Below are 18663 nucleotides of genomic sequence, written 5' to 3' on the forward strand. Positions count from 1 at the left end.
CCGTGACGTCATGTGGAGGTATCTGTGAAGATTGTTTTCGCTTGCCTGCTTGTTACACTTCGCGCTTTATTCGTAAAACTGGATTCAAAACATAATTATTATATTCCTTGTCTTTCCAAATACAAATAATGAGTTATTTCTACTCATAGATGAGACAATATAATGTAATAAATATATAAATATCGTCAATAATGGATAATTATCTATACAAATAAAAATGAATATAATGTTTACTCGCTAATTCATTCTAGAGCTTTGGATCGATTTTTATAATTTTTAGTGCCGTACACGAGTTGACCTGGCTCTTATTACTTTGATTAAAGGGCGAATCCTAAGTGGTAGAAGGGGTTCAAAATTTGTACCTAAAATACAGTATCTCACGAACCTATCAAGTTAGAAAGATGAAACTCGGTATATAAACTCCTCATTAAACTTAAAGAAAAACATGTCTCATTGTTTTTGAAAATTTCCGTTTAAAGGGGAAGAGAGGGCATTTTCTATTCATTGTAACAATGTTTGATTGCCAACTCTCCTCGACCAACTTTAACGATTTTTGGTACTTTAATGCAGCCAGGACTAACTAACTTAGCCGAAATTGGTGTCCAGTCCATGCTTTTCAGGGTCACTGAAATGAATAGTGACCATCCCGATGCCGTTTAAAAGCAAATTCATCCTCTTTGGGCGTGGGGAAGGGGTGGCATTATGGATTTTTGTCATTGCACTTTCATTGAAACGTAAATTCTAAGGGGGGAAGGAGTTCAAATACTTTCCATAAACCAATCCTCTCAATAAGAGCATTTCAGGTACCGTAGCAAAATACATAAAGCAAACATTATTCAAAATTTCAGAGATTCCGGGTATGTAATAACGGGTATGTAATTAGGTTAGGTTGTGTTAGGATAGGTTAGGTTATGTTAGAAATCTAATCTACCCTAACCTAATATAACCGAATCTAACCTAACCTATTTGATTAGGTTATGTTAAGTTAGGTCAGGTTAAAAATCTAACCTAACCCGTTGTATTTAGTGTGTATTAACCAAATTGTCAGAAATCGTGACAGCAAAATATTTCCTTTACATTATTAATATTTGTTTATTACTCAATATAACACATTTTACAGTATATTATAGGTTACAAGTTGCACATATATCTATAGAGTGGTATACAAAGAACCATCTTCACAGGGGAAAATTTGCAGTTATTTGTCCTACACTTTGCCCTTCGATTTATCGGAATTTAGTTTTTGTGGCTTAGCCCCCTCTCTCGGCCAGCCCTTCAATTATAAGAATATGGTAAGAGTGCACTTTCATCACAAGAAATGATTTTGTCACACGATGTGGCATTCGAGAAGAAATAAAATCAATGTGATTTGTACGTAACAGGTACGGTTCGTAATAGGTTCCTATGAATGTTCTGCTCAAATTCACTTTGAACTTTTTGCTAGAATAATGTTTCAGATACTTAACAAAACTTACGAATATCATTTAAACTAAAGAATATATGTGGGTATACATTTATATGCTCGTTGATACTCCCTTCCACTTCACTTTACGTACATAAACTCCTTAAGCTTCAGGCCCTCAGAAACAAATGTCATAAAAGTAAAATTAATATTGTTGTTACACACCTGTTTTTCAACTTGACTAATGTCTAGTTTATTTTCCCTCATGCCAGTTTGGTATCAATAATGAAGAAACAGCATCAGATCTTAAACATTACTCTGCAGGAAACTTAGAAGCTCGTTTTTTTCAAACTGTTTGATAATCCTCTGGTAAAAAGTGAGCAGAACATATTCGTGCGTTATCCACATTAAAAGTGTTCTTTCGCTTACAGCGGGAAATCAATCTTCTTCGAAGTTCATCATTTTTAGGGAATCGATGGAACATTATTTCGTTTGTATTGTTTCCTATGTTATTAGAATGAGCTACTGCACAAGTAAGATAACTTTTCCCCATCTTGAAACAGTAGTGTTATTGTTTATGCAGAATTTCACTTATTTTGAAAAATACCGCGATACCTCCACGTGACGTCACCGACCGCGAAGTATCCTGGGAAAAATGAGAGCAGAAAAGCTATCCCGAGAGTCCCCTGCATAGCTTCAATATAGTTCCCGGCACGGCAGGTTCCCGGCATGGCATCTCAAGGTCGCTGCAATAGCAGACGAATTCCGAACAGCGATCCTACCGTCAATCAGCTTTCCAACAACCGGCAGTGCTGCCAGCCCTACGTAATTATTGCCCCCTTAAGTGGGGGCACCCCTAATCGTCCCCCTGTCTCACGAAAATATATACGTAATATAGCAAACCACGTGTATTAATCCTTTTAAGATTTCCACTTTTTGAGGTAAATTTTAAACTTTCACTCAAACAGCTACTGCTTCCTTACTATTTATCGTAGGATCATATTTCATATCTCGTTTCTTTTTTTTTTTTAGGATAGAGCATACTTTCCAACGGTACCACTTGCTTGTCTGTACTATACACCAGAAATGGGAAAATTGGTAAAACCGGGAGATTTTTCGAAAATAAAAATCGATACTTTTTGTCCCTCTGGCCCGGGCCTGGGCTCTTCGCCTTCCTCCGTATCACCCAGATCTTAATCCCATTGAGCTTATTTGGGCGGATGTCAAAAGATGGGTTGCTGAACGAAACACGACATTTAATATAAATAATGTAGAACAGTTGTGTCGTCAGAAAATGGAATCCATGTCACCTGCAGAATGGATTTCGAAGTGCGCTCATGTGAAGAAAGTGGAGGCCGAATATCATGAACGGGATGGATTCATGGAGACACAAGAGGAGCAGTTAATCATTCGCGTTTCATCTGAGAGTGAAATTAGTAACAGTGACAGTGATCTGGACATCAGCGGCATCAGTGACTTGGAATAACTATATCTATTTTCGTGTGTGTGACTGTGTAGTGTGTCTTAGTGCAAAACTTCTTGTAAAAGATTATGAGATAAATGGCTGCATTTAATTTCTACATTTTCTAAGGTAAGAGTGTTCAATATTATTTAGTAATTATAAGTTTTTATTTTGTACTCTGTTTATATAATATTTGTTCATAGTAATAATGAAAGGCGTAAACTTTTCGTTTTAACTATAATATCGAAAAGTTGAGGAAGGAAAAGTATGTTAAAACATTCAATTAGCTCTATAAAATGCATACCTTTGATACAACCATCCGGGAAAATGCATCATATTCTTTAATTTGATACAATTATCCGGAAAAGTAACATGATTTTAAATAAATAATACCATATATATATCTTGTGTTTAACACAAACAATAGCACCAATATGTAGTAAAGAACATCTCCCTTGGGCAGAAAATAACGAAAATTTCACGTCCTTACATTAATCAATTGTGTGTTACATGAACATAATTCCAGTATGTGAGGTACAATATTTTCGTGTATTTACTAATGAAATATTTACTTTTCGTGTATTTGTGGTTGTTTTATACAGATACGCACACCTCTTAACTCTGGGACACTGCAATGTACATTCTGCAGTACAAAGTAGCTAACTACCCTGCCAACCCTGCAACAGAATAATGTAGAAGCTCGCTTCGGCCAGCACCTTATGACTTTGAGCAGCCACGCTACGTGCCTGTTACTTATACTATAGGACATACCGTAGTAGAGCCAAGACTTTATTTAGGATCTAGTATGTGTACTATCCAAATATCTATGTTTCAGAACCTTGCGGTACTTCCGCAATAATTTTTATAGAGTTAGTTAGTGAGTACTTCAAATTATATGCCTGTAGAAAAATTGCCTTTATAAAAATCGTTGGGTGAGTACCTTTGGATTCTGAAACATGTATGTTTGGATAGCGTACATATTAGTTCCTAATTGTTGTCTTGCCGCGACTACGCTAAGTTTCATAGTTTTCAAGATACGGACCTTTAAACTTCATTTTTTCATGTTTTCGGCAGCCTATAACTCTGAAAGGAAGGACTTGTGCACCCAAGTTGGTCTATACTTTTCGTCTTATCTTGGTGTCAGGAATCACCTCCCAAAAGTTGTCGGTGTTGTTTTGAAACATCCTGTATATCTAGGGGCATACATTATTGATACTGATATGATAATGACCCACAGACAATATATTCGATTTTATGGAAAGTTCGATCTTATGGAAGAAGTCGTTTTCAGCTAAAACCAACTATATTGAAGAAACTTATTATTAATTTGACAAAGTCTACTTTGTTTCATTTAATTTATCGCAAAAAAAATCTAACCACATTCACAGTCACCAGCACAAAATGCTAAATTACAATAGTATGGACTTTCTTATACAGAACCAAAAAAAAAAAAAAAAATGCTCTGATTGGTTGAAACTCCAGTTATGTCGTCCAATTTTCTGGAATGTATTTTTTCCCGGATTTTTGCTTTGCTAATACCTAATTTCAGTTGATCTATCCCATTTAATGGTTCAGGTATTTATTTTTGAGTTTACGAAACTTCTTTTACTCTTTCTCAGATGTACTAATTAAGATGATAACAAAGAAAAACGAGATCCCGAGACGTGTGTAAAATGGACAATATACGCTTTGGAAACGGGCAACACAATTAAGAGTTGAACTTTCCATAAAATCGAGGATCAAAATAATTAATGACTGCAAACATTGTCTGCAAGATTGTATAAAAGATTAACTTCTAAATCAAGGAAAAATATCATTTCGAGAAAATTGTTATTTATCCCAGTTTTGCCAATTCTTTTAATTGTCCACCATTTTAAAAGAAACAAGGATAAGGCGAAACAGTGATCATCATTTTGTCCAAAATAATGGACACACATTTTATAATTTATTTGTCACAACTATATGAGGTGGTTGATTAGGTGAATCTGTGATTAGGTGAAACGATGTAAGATTATTAATTTTAGACGCATGCTTACCTCTTTCAATAAATTATAAATATTGACACAAGATGAAAACACACTAAAATATGGAAATTAGAGAGCATAACAGTTCTGCATAATATCCGTCACACAAAAGCCAACAAGACTAAGAGGTGCTCTTTCATCTCCGTAGCCTTTCTCATATTTATTGATGATGGAACAACAGGTTTAACAAGCGGCCAATTTTTCTTATATTTTGTCGGGCGGTTGCGATACCCAAGGAACAAGAAATTACACAAAACTAATAATTAGAAGATAATATCAACACTAAAGGGTTAGTTTATGCATCCACGACCATATTATAAGAAATATATATAACCAATTCACACAAAAATGTGTATGTGTGTGTTTTCTCTTATTTAAGGAATAAAAATTCCAAGCGTGGTATTGAATTGGTTACACATGATTTCTAGTTTTCTTTTTAATTTGGTACCATGAAATTTCTTCTCTTAGAAGCAAGTATTTGACGCTCACGTCTTCTAATATGCATAAAATATACATCCATTTTTTTTCTGCCATGCACAATTTTGAAAGTCACAAAGATTAAGTTTTTTTATTAATATTATTATTATAATACTAAACGTGATAATAACAAAACAGGAAGAAATTGCACAATACAACTGGACATAACATAGTATTTTTTTCATTGCCTCATTCTGATGCTGTATTGTTCTGGTATCAACACATGAAACATTGAAAAAAAACTCGATGTACAGTACGTTCAAAAAATTCCTGACGATTTTCTATTTCTAATATTAATGTTCATTCATAGCAATAAAATAAAGGATAGTAACCGTACAAAACTAACAAGAAAAGATGTATTTAGAAAATTCGCTATAAAATCTATTGCGAAATGTAACCACTAACAAGTAGAAAGCAGACTTTGGTAAACGAACCTCGGGGCCATCCTTCGCGAAGTAGTACCTCACATTTAAAGTTTTAATATTACAAACTGGGAGAGCGCAATAGCAAGAAATAACCTAGAAAAATCATCTTAAAATTTCCGACTCGTTGCATATATGATACGACTCGTAAAGTTATCAAGTGATTGCATAGCAGGGAGAGGAGCATCTATGACTCACGTGCAAAGGGTTTTGGGTTCGATTTCGGCTCACATCAGATTTTTTTTTTTTTTTGCTTTTACTAATAAAGTAGTCATTTGTAACTAAAAGTAAAATATTAATTCGCCATATGTTTATAATGCATAAAATAGAAATGTTCAAATCAGTTGTAAAACCTTGCAATGTTCTGTGTTAACTAGCAACAATATGCAACTTATTCCATAAATATATTGATGTCAGGAGTTATATTATAGTTACCGCAGTCGTTGTGTAAAAAAAAAAAAAAAAAAAAAAAAGGATTCTTGACACTGTGTCTAATCTGTGGATAGTGTGCGAATTGCAAGAGGAATAAGGGGAAATCCCCTTTGGCTATACCATACATCCAGTATTTTCAAAGGGATTCCCGCTGATTCTCGTTGTAAGGTACACTGCCCACAGATATAGACACGAAGCGTCACGAACATTTTTTTTTTTTTTTTTTACATAACGACTGTGGTAACCATAATATAACTCGTGATATCAATATATTTACGGAATGGGTCACATTTTGTTTCCAGTTAGTGTGGAACATTGCAAGCTTTTACAACTGATTTGAACATTTCCATTGTTTTATGCATTATAAACATATGGTGAATTAATATTTTACTTGTAGTTACAAATGACTACTTTATTGATAAAAAAATCTTAATTGAGCGGGGATCAAACCCGAGACCCTTTGCACATGAGTCATAGATGCTCCTCACTCTGTCATGCAGTCACCTGATAGCTTTACAGGTAGTATATGCGACGAGTCGGAAACTTTAAGACGCTTTTTCTAGTCTATTTCTGGCTATTGCGCTCTCCCAGTTTGTAATATTAACAATTTAAATGTGCTAAGTTAGAGGTTGTAGGCTAAAGTAGGCGGGCACAAATAAACCATTGTATAATTGTTGGAATGAAATAAAACCCGAAGAAAATCTATGAACACGATGCTCTTCAACAAGCTCACATAGCTTGAAGTTCATCCATATGTCGTTCGTGTAATAGATAAACACGCCACTGTATCCTTCATGTTCTTACGTCTTGTGTGTCATTATTTTATAGTGACTTGTTCTGACTTCATTCAAGTTGATGTATCACCGGTCAGAACTTAATGAAAAGAAAAGAAAGAAATAACAATCCCTTCTTAAATACAGTAAAGAAAATCACTCTATATCCCTTTATTTATCAACCAAAAACAAAGAAAATAAATTGATTGGTTTGTTGAATGATACGTTAGGTTGGAAATCTATCAATCGATTTGCTTGTCTCTAGCCAATAATTTATAAAGAAGTGCTCGGGATTTTTTCCTGTGTAGTGTTGCAACCCACCTTGATTAGTTGTTGTATGTGTTAGCTAACAACCCAGGATAAAAAATAATGCACGAATGAATGGGATACGAATAACAACCGCTATAGTCATTATTACCAATTCAGATGTTAACGAATTGAGTTCATTAACGAACTCGACCGGGATAATAGCTCTAGTTATCTTTTCCAAAAGAATAATTAAAAAAGAAACTCACTTTCCTTCCAGAGTTGTCGTATAGAGTAACGTACGTACGAATGTACCATTAGTACAATATTACCTATAAAGCCTAGTAGCGTGAATGTAATAATTTACTTAGAATATTAATACATGTCGATGTTCTGGTTCAAATTCACGCAACAGAGATAAAAAAAAAAGATCTAATTTATAATGTATAATGTTTTCTTCGTACAACGAAAGAAAATTATTTTAGATATCACAAAATACATGTTACTTGGCGTAAATGCAAATAAGCGATTAGGTATGAACAGATATGTTTTAGAATTATTATTATTATTGTTATTATTATTATTATTATTATTATTATTATTATTATTATTATTATTATTATTATTATTATTATTATTATCATTATTTGTACGTAGATGCCTCATCTCCCGACGAACAATTCAAGAGAAGTTGAAGTTAGTTTTACATGAAAATAAATCATTCTGGAGTTATCAAAAGCATTCACACATGAGTGCACTACGAAAAGTTATTTCAATGGGAAGAGCTAAGTTCTTTTCTGCATCGAGTCCACATAAACATTCTCTTTGGTGTTCTCTGTTTGTTTTGAAGAAGAAAAGAAAGTTAGTTTCGTTTGACTAAAGATGCTTTCTTTAATGTGAGACTTTTCAATACTCTTTGCTATGGCAACCGACCTGATTTCAAACAGACAGAGAACGACGCTGATAGAAAATAATAATAACATGAAGAAATGAAACAAGAATCACTCTTACTTTACAAAAAAAAAATGCAATATATAGTCTAGATTTTACATACTTGGTCCAGTGCAGTAGTAATATCAAATTACTTCTTGCATTTTAAACAAGTTACGTTCTCAATACTATGCACTGTCCTTAGTACGTAAGAAATCTATGCTAATGCTACATCGTCAATCATGTAGGCAGTGATGTTGCCAGTTTGCTTAACGTTATAATAAAAAATAACATTATACTGGTATTGAAGGATACCTACATTAAAATTAGAGCACTGTGTGGAATGATGATTCGAGGCGTAAAATGATCTCAACTTTCGCTACAGGAGCAGATCCATAGCCATGGGGGAATAAATCAAGAGTCACTCTTACTCTTTCTTTTAAGTCACTTTTAAGTTTTCCTACCCCTGCACATTGCTTCTATCACTGTTCCAATATACATAACAAATATACTCTTTAAGTTTGCTACTTACTACAAGCCTGGGTAGAATACACATTTTTCTTCAGAAATAAATATTGAAAGAACATTCTTACTAATTCCATATTACGTTAATATTGTGTGCGGCAGCCGAACTGACGTTTGACCTTGAAAGCTTGACTTCATGCCAACTAATCCGCTTGCAGCAATATTTTCAACGTTATGATGCGACAGTTTGCTTCAGTTATCATGCTATATGTTCTTAGCAGGATTCGAGAACCTTGTTAACACGTCGCAATATTCGCTCACCGAAAGTTAATTTCTCACCGGAGATTTGATAGTAGCACGTTGCGCTTTTATTAGTTAACGTCAAATGTAAATTTGGCTCCCTTGTGGCACAGTTTTCCATATTCATTCGATCGGCTGCAGTCATTTTTCTTTTTGTAATTTGAGTGTGCTTTCTACTTATTTCCGAGTCGTACAGGATCATGCTCTAATGGAAAGTTTTATACTTAACGTTTGGCATTTAGGTGTATTTGTTATATATATATATATATATATATATATATATATATATATATATATATATGTATATATATAGCTTTGAAACTCAAAATCGTTGTGTCATGTATGAAGTCAGAACTTTCTCCTCTTGTTTCTTAGTGCTTGTTAGTCTCTTCTTTGTTAATACATTGATTCACATACGCATATTTAAACCACAGAAGGAGCTTGTCATCTACTTATTCTCTACTAATTTAGTATAAATAACTTAATAGATCAATTGAAATGAGCTAGGACAGTTGCTCTGGCAAAATACTGAGACAAAACAAGATCCTGCTTTTGTTATGATCTGCTAATGGGCCATATAACATTGAAGTATTAGTTAGACTGTATTTGAAGTTACTTACGCAAAAATATTTCTTCTTTCCCCAAAGATTACACACCAATCTACTATTTATAAACAGGAACTTACCCTCACTCTACTGACGATGAATTCGTGTATGATGTTGAACGTAGTGATACTTACCTACAAAGAAATACAGAACAAATAAAAATCATTTGAAATACAAATTTAAAGTACATTTTATATGTATCCAATAGTCATACCAAAAAAATCTTATATTACATATATTTTCTAAATTAGATAGAATACAAAGTTGATTTTCTTAAAACAGATAGTGCCCTTCTCAAATTAGTGAAACATGAGGCACGGTGGATCAGTGCTAGAGGGCTTACTTCTGGTGCGTGTCACTGGTTCGATCTTCGGCTATGTAAGTTTGTGGTGGACAAAATCGTGTCTGCTTTTTTTTCCTCGGGGTACTACATTTTACCCTCACATTCTTATTCCACCCATTATCATTTGCTTAACTTAATCATCCGTCTCCCTTAGCTTAAAGGGCATAATCGTGGTACGTTAAACTGAAAGATTTCATTTAATTTCAAATTAGTGAAACAAATTATTAATTGACTAAAACTGAATTATTAAGGAACTGAAAAATACATTTTTTTATAGCATACCATGCAATTTAGGATGATTTTGGCTAGATAGTCCTATAGAACATTTCTGTATTTTTTTGTTTTAGAAAAACATGAAATAAAGGTAGCACATCATGTAACAATGGTTGACTATGCAGTTTCTGATAGTAAACGTATCTGGTATCACGTTGTGTATTTCTCTAAAGTTACACCGATAAACCTGCGGACGTTTCATTACTGATATTGCAGCGACGCATAACACTAAGGAATACTGTATTAACATTAAAATAAACGGTGAATTATTGTGAATATCAATCATTATTTCTTATGTTTCTTTGAATTGTAGTACAATAACACCTGAACAATAACAGTGTTGGCAATCCCCCCTCTCTCTCTCTCTCTCTTTCAAATTCAAGACTTCCAATATATTCAAGGGCCTCCGAGCAGTCGAAAAATGTTGAAATTCCATTTTTTATTCCTTTGTTTCGACCCTTTGGAAAACTAAGGCGTAACATTATCTTGCTCCAAGCCCTTCAATCGTTATATCACTTTTTTTTTCCTGTAGGCAAAACGCAAGTGTATATTTAAACTGTTTATAACTTCGTCATTGTAATTCTACTGAGTAATTAACACGAAATCCTCACCTTATTCCTTGCTGCTTTGATTTGTAGGCTAGACTATGTAAACGAAGTGAAATATTTCAGTTTAACGTCCCACGATTATGACTTTTAGGTTAAGGGAGACAGATCATTAAGACGTGATGTTGTTCACTACAAACTTACTTGGCCGGGATCGAATCTGCGGCCCCATGCATCAGAGGTAAGCGCTCTGCCACTAAGCCACCGTCTCCAAAGGTACACTAAGGAAGAGGTATATTGCATCGGATTATGAATGAACTGGAGGGTCGTATTCGGCATGTGTTCACCAATAAATCACCGAGCTCTCTGTCTATCTAAATCAATACCAACCATTTCTAGACGTTTTCAGAATCTTGGGGAAATGCTAATACCTACGTGGAATTTTAATTTTGCGTACAGATTGTGAAGTCTTCGTCAACAATCGTTTCACTGTATTCAATTGTTCCAAATAATCACTTACATTTTGTCCTCGCAGTAGCTCCAATTATACATTTCCATTTTTTAAAGAGCACTGGTTTCAGCGAATTACGTAAAATTCCGCCGGCCCTGTTCTCCTTCAACCCCAAAATTGTTCCGTGCTATTCTGCTTATACTCCACAAAGAATAACTCGAATTTTTACATATTACTGAATGTCCTTCTTTCCTTCTTTACTGCGTGTGTGTGCGTATTTTATTTATTTCCCTTACGCTCAGAATTCAGACACAAACAAACTGTGGAAACGTGGCAACATTTTATTTCTTCCTCTTGTGACACGGTTTCGTGATTGGTTACACTATGAGACCGCGGCTACTATACAAATGAGTTTCTATAACAGTATTAAAATGCTATTAGATATGAAGTACGTTAAATTATTTGGACAAAGTTTCAAACTAGTGCCTTATAACATCATAATGCAATAATTTACTAATATAACTAATTCTGGTAGCTAATTCCAGGGACTGTTCACCAATATCAATTAATCCGATTCAGGTTCCATTTGCTTTCCTCAATTTAGTTAAACTATTACAAGATGTCATATTTGATAGAACCAGTGTTAATTTCCTCGCTATTTCCGTAACACAACTAATGGTCCGGTTATCGACTAGCCTAAGTTACTGGTGAATTATGCACACATGTTTGCAATTGAATGCATGTTAACACAAAATACAACTCTATTATCTTCTGTAATGAAGTATGTATTCTATTATCATTTTTCTTAGTGGTCACAGTGTAGTTCGCCAAATGGACGGAAGCAAGGTTTTAGATTAAAATCCCATCTACCGAACACACTGCACTATCGAAATGGGATTTTTATTATTAGAAATTCCTTAGAGCAGGGTTTCTCAGCCTGTAGTACGCGTACCATTAGTGATAGGTGAGTCGATTTTGGTGAAGGATACGGTTTATAGTGGTATGAACAACGAATATGCTTTCGTGGTACGCCTGTAGAAAATGTTGAGAATCCCTGCTTTTGAGTGTTCTTGAAGTTTAAATTCTATGCATTGTTTTTTACATGTTTCCATTTTGATCTACCCATATTTAAGAAACAATAAGGTATGCATATTGATGCATATTGACATTGTATCATAGTATGACTCTCCAGTAGAAATACTTTCAAACAGAGGTAATCGAATGTTCTAAAAACGCATCTCCCCCCTCAAAAAATATCGGTATTTTACTTTTTTTTTTAAACTTTTGAGGTATGACTTTCATAGCTGAATAGTACTCAGTGGCCAACTGAAAAATAAGAATATTCGTTTTGACTTATTAAGATAGATCACTGTTTCTCAAAGTGTGGGTTACGACCCGCTGGTGGGTCCCGGCCCGCTTTTCGATGGGTCGTAAGAAGTTTCTCCTTTCAATTATGAACATATTATTTTGATGCACAAACATATGTTGTGAAGTACGATTCAGAAAATGAAAATTGGAAGTGTTTGTTAATGAAGTGAAGAGTTAGTGGGAACTCAGAGCTCTGCCCTGTTGTACAGTCAGTAGAGATGGGAAAGAGGTTAGGGTGGAAAGAGAGTGGGTGAGTCAAGATCTCTCAGAGGATAGGGCATTGCGTCGCGAGTAGTGTTAGCTCTGTGTTACCTTTCTATGGCAAACACTTGAACCCTCTTTGCGCATGCGTACAATTTCATATAAGAGTTACAGTTATTGAGAAAGAAATTTACATTAAATTTACATTTACGATCGTCACCGACTGATATTCTCGTAACATTACAATTTAATTCACAAGTGAGATATTTATGGTACACATAAAATAAACAAACTAAAATTTGATTTTATTAAGATTTAAGCATCGAGCTCCACTTTGTAACATTAGTGATCGCTCGGGGTGTTCACAACATCCACAAATACACTTAATGTAATTACTTACGGACTGTTATTGAACGAACTGGAATTAGAGATATGATTTACAAATTGTAATTGTTTTGAAACACATCACCATTACGTAAAATGCCAATGTGTATTTGAATAAAAGTAAATCAGCCACAAAATACTTTTTATTATTCAATATGGGTCGCAGTTACAAGAAGTTTGAGAACCACTGAGATAAATTGTTTAACCCGAATCAATAGAACTATCAGAATGAGGCTTTCATAAATGGGTAAGTACTCAGTGCTTAAAGACTGAAACTCCAGTTTCCATCCCGCTGTAATAATAATATTATTATTATTATTATTATTATTATTATTATTATTATTATTATTATTATTATTATTAATAATAATAATAATAATAATAATAATAATAATAATAATAATCTGAAGACTTCACAGTTATAGCACTATTCTATTGCAATACACTCATGTCAAAGTTTACCACCAAAAAGTAACTTTTTTCCTCTGTTAAATATTATAAAATAAATAAGGAAATCATATTGAATTTTCATCTGAACTAGAAAGTGGGAAAATATGGCACCTAAAATAAGTGCATAAGCGTATCCTAGTCGCTAACACTCTCGTCTCGTAATATTATATATATCAGTTTATTTTGACCAGGGGTGCCCACAAAGGGGGCTATGACGCAAACTGCGTCATTGAAATATTTGGGGGGGTTGAAAATCTATATAAATATGTTTGAAGGAGTGTAAAAATTAATCGAAAAGATTTTTTTTTTTCATGGAAGAACACCTACGGATAGACAATTGAGGGGGTGCGTCATGGACATGAGGGGGGATGGGCACCACTGATTTTGACAGATACATTCTTATGAACTTCTGCTGGGACAGCGAGATCAGGTTTCAAGTATTTTATAGAACTGTCACACAGATGTCACTACTGTAGAACTGTAGCAATTACGGCTTAAATTGGAGCTATAGACTAAAAATTTCATTTGTTCTTCGAAGCTTAAATATTCAAACAATCTTTAAAGTTTGTTAACAAAATTTTAATGTATTAGAATTCCTCGGAATAATAATATTTGTAAGTGCAGTTAGTGTTACACTAGTGCCATCTGTACGACAATTATATCATATATTTCAAGCCTGTACATCATTGACTTAATAGCCGTTTAGTGTATGGATTTATACACGTGTATAGTTGTACCAATATACCCATATTCCGCTCAAGGTATGCTTCATTATTTTTCAACTAATTGGTCATTACATCCAAATCTATTTGGATACTTACAAAAAAGTGCAATTTCAAAACTATATTTTGTGAACCAGTTAGGAAAAAAGATGGAGTATGTACTCATATAACGTAGACATGAAACTCAATATAAATCTATGAATACGCTCCATAATGACCTTTAACATAACTTTTTCTATTCGTAACAGTTGGCAATTTCCTATTCTTTCCATATATATGCATTTTTTTTTTGTTTATTTATTTCTAATATAATTTCAAGGACTATAAATTTAGAGTCGTGAAAATGTAATTTACGACCACGTCAATGGTACCACGGACTTTTCTTTCTCTTCCTCCGAAGTAAGTCGACTTGAGAGCCATCTGCCGCAAACAACTTGAACCACTGGCTGTCATCGACTCCATACATCAACTCACAAAAGGAAGAAGCAACTTACACAGAATCAAACGAATATGAAGTAGCAACGGGCAGACTACGCAAAATTCATCCGTGACAATAGCAAACGTAGAATTTTTATTCAACATTATTTTATCATGAGGGGCTTCTTCGGTGTCATCCAAGTCCAGTTAGCATATGAACCACGTAGAAGATATCACCATGGATGGAGACATAAATAAATCGTTTCCTACACATAAAATTTAAAAAAAAAAGTATCCATATCTCTCGTCATAGGTGGAGTTAGGAATTGGTTGCAGGGGGGAAGACCTTTTGTCTGCTTGGGGGCACTGTTAATATAAATCAGAATTGAAGGATCTTATAAGTAGCATTTTTTTTTGTCAGAAAGTTGGGGGGGCAAAGCCACCCTATGCCCCCCATAGCTCCGCCCATGTTTCTCTTGCAATGTTTTACATTGTTTATTTTTTTAAAAAAGAAAAAAATAAAATAATGTAAGTCACAAATTCCGGTCTTCTCAACTATTACAATGATTCATTTATAATTAAATGCCGGTCATTATAATTTTAATAACAACAGCAACTTTGCTATAAAAGTGAAGCACAAAAATTCATTATGACGTTACTGAGGGCTGTGGTGACTCACAGGTAGAACATTCATTTCTTGTATATGTGGTCCCTGGTTCGATCCCAGCGCGCGTCAAATGAACTTGGTGGTGAACAAACACCGTTTCCTTGTATTTTCTTGGGGCTCTCTGGTTTCCACCTACTTCCTTCATTCCACCATTGTCACTCATCTCGTCATCACCGTCTTCCTTAGTTTCGGTGCATAAGCGTCGGACGTTAAACTCAAATAAATATAACATCATTAGTATAATTGCACAATTATGTAATGAAACTTGGCAATAATTTTGTTCCACCTGTTATCAAGGAAAAAAAAAGTCAATTTGTTTGCATAAATATCAAAACTGTATAAATATTAACCTTTGTCCATGTTGATTACATTTTCGAAGAATGCTAACTAATTATTCGATTAAAGCGCATCTTTTTTTTAAATGGCTATCAATAATATATATCTATATCTATATCTATCTATCTATCTATCTATCTATCTATCTATATATATATATATATATATATATAGATAGATAGATAGATAGATAGATAGATAGATATAGATATAGATATAGATATGGAAATTTCCTAAGGTTAGTTATATGGGATGTAGTATTTGAACTTCTAATTTCAAATAATTAAACAAATATTTTGTGTTTAAGTATACATATTGTAAGGATCCCCACCTTTCTGTGCGAGCACGTTATTCATGCAACACGTGTTATTGTTTACAAGCATTAGCATAGCAGACGATACACATAAAACCAGGAAAACACGAAGCCAGCACGACGGGCAGAGAGCCATCCAGAAATTGGCTATAAAAATAGACCCGAAGAGGACAGACATATCAGTTGTCCACTGATCACTTAGCCTACACCTGCTCCTGATTTTGCTCTGGAGGAGAACGGAGTACTACCGTACTTAAGAGTCTTCATCCCGGCGAATTTAAAATACCGCTAATTTTACAGTAATTATGTGATATCTTCAAATAGACAATCGAAATGTGGAACAAGAGCGCCCTAGACAATATTATTTTACATGAGAAACCGTTATCACGACTCACTTATCTGCTTTCGATTTCGAGCCATTTTGAAAATCGGCATTTCTTTTCGCGTTTCTAAACAACTGAAAACGGAAAGCCGCTAGGTGACTTGTGATAACGGTACCTCACGCAAAATAATATTTTCTAGGGCGCTCTTGTTCCATATTTCAATTATATTTTATCTATTTGAAGATATCACATAATTACTGTAAAATTAGCGGTATCTTAATTTCGCCGGGATGAAGACTCTTAAATCCTCGGAGGTTGCCATGAGCTAAGGGGATTCCTTACTGCAACCCAAACCTCTGGGCAATGTCATGAGCTAAGGAGGTTACAGAAGTTCAGCATCCTGAAGTCGCTGCAAGACGCCTTGAAGGCTGCTATGAGCTAAAGAATTCCCGTATAAAACATTTTCCTTCCTTCACCTCACTTGTTATAAGGAAGATTTTGAGATATTAACTTTGCAGATACAAAGACTATTTTGTAATATTATATATATAAAGATGAAGAGTTTAAAATTCCGAACTGTTATTGTCTATACCCACATGGAGATTGCAATATATACACAAGACTAACGAGGAAACCGATTCAAGTGTGACACGAAATTGTGGACGAGTTTATGCGCAATCGAAGTGTTTTTGTGTACATTTAAACCCATTAGAAAAAAAAAATCTTAACCATTCCGGAAATATAGAGGAATAAGGGGAAGGCTGGTGCTTCCATATTTTGCGAATTTTTGATAATGTAACGTTAGTACAAGTAAAACAGTCTTTTAAAAATGAATAATTCCTTCATCCAGGAAACGGTAGTAATACTTCGCAAAACCGAAGAGTCTATAACAAATTCTAGGGGAAGATGTTTTGTACTGGGAAGGCTAAAATACCGGAGTTCCATTGTTGCCTGAAATAGGTGTGTCAGGTATCTATATTCAGGTTTCTTGGTACGCTGAATCAAATAAAAGTATTATCAGTCAAATAGGATGAAAAATGTAAAAAAGTGGTGGCCGTCCGGACTTTTCTAACATTTATAATTTTTACAATTATTAACCGTTCGGAACTGTATGTTATATACAGTATATATAGTGTACCGGTTTTCGTTTCTCAAGTTGAAGATACTGTTTTGTTATTGATTCATACATTGCGTTTCAATGTATGTCACACAACTACACACTGTTGTATTTACGTTTGCAACAACGTATGTATATGATTCATATTATTTAATTTGTTTTTCTGTAGCACTTTTGCACAGAATATAACATTGTATTTTTGTTCACACAATATCATCTCTGTTCATTTGACAATGTAATTAATACATTTTATATCACATTTTCTCATTTTCTACGAACTAACGACATAATATACTGTATTAGCATGTAATATCATACAATTTTGTTCTTTGTGTCAATGGTGTTTGTTATTCCTTAAGCTCCTTCTTTTTCCGGCCCCGGGTAAAAGCTACGCCACTCATCTCAACATTCAACACCACTTTTACTCCACCCTGGTGCATCTTTCTTAACATTTCAATGCAATTTTCAAACATATTCACTCGCAACATAGCCGAGAATTCGCAAAACATCGGAGCTCTGACCTTTCCCTTATTCCTCTATATCTCCGGAACGGTTGAGATCTAGGGTTTTTCCCTCTAATGGGTTTAATTGCACACAAAAACACTTCGTTTGTGCATAAATTTGTCCTCAATTTCGTGTCACACTTGAATCGGTTTCCTCGTAAGAAATGTCCGAAGCCATAGACTAACACCATTATGAATAAAAATTCAAAAATAAATAAATAAATAAATAAAATAAAATGGAAATACAAGAAAGTTGTTGATTTTTTTAAATGAAAAATGGTGCATTTTTTTTTCAAACAAACCTGCCGTTGCAGCTGATTATTGCAGGTCGACACATACTTCTACCACTGGTTAATACTAATTTCAGGATATCCAAAATGGATGGGAGAAAGAATGAAACAACATACAGAACAAGTAAATTTATTCTTCTTCTTTCAGCACGTTACAGCCACCGGAAATCGAACGCATGACTCCATACACGAAACACGCGCGCGCTAGCCACTAGACCAGAGGGAAGTGTGATTTTGACCCATGTTTTACATAATGTAAATGCGTTTACTCATAATATTGCATGTCCAAAAATACTAAATTCTGTTCGGGCAAATCGAATTTGTCGAATTGATTTTTTTTTTTTTTTTTTTGCAACAAAATTAATACACCGTAAGTGTAAAATAACTGCATAGGTATTTTGTAGAATTTTGTTTCAAAATAT

Source organism: Thermobia domestica, chromosome 6, assembly GCF_964235325.1.
Source record: "Thermobia domestica chromosome 6, izTheDome1.hap1.1, whole genome shotgun sequence".
Lineage (NCBI taxonomy): Eukaryota > Metazoa > Arthropoda > Insecta > Zygentoma > Lepismatidae > Thermobia > Thermobia domestica.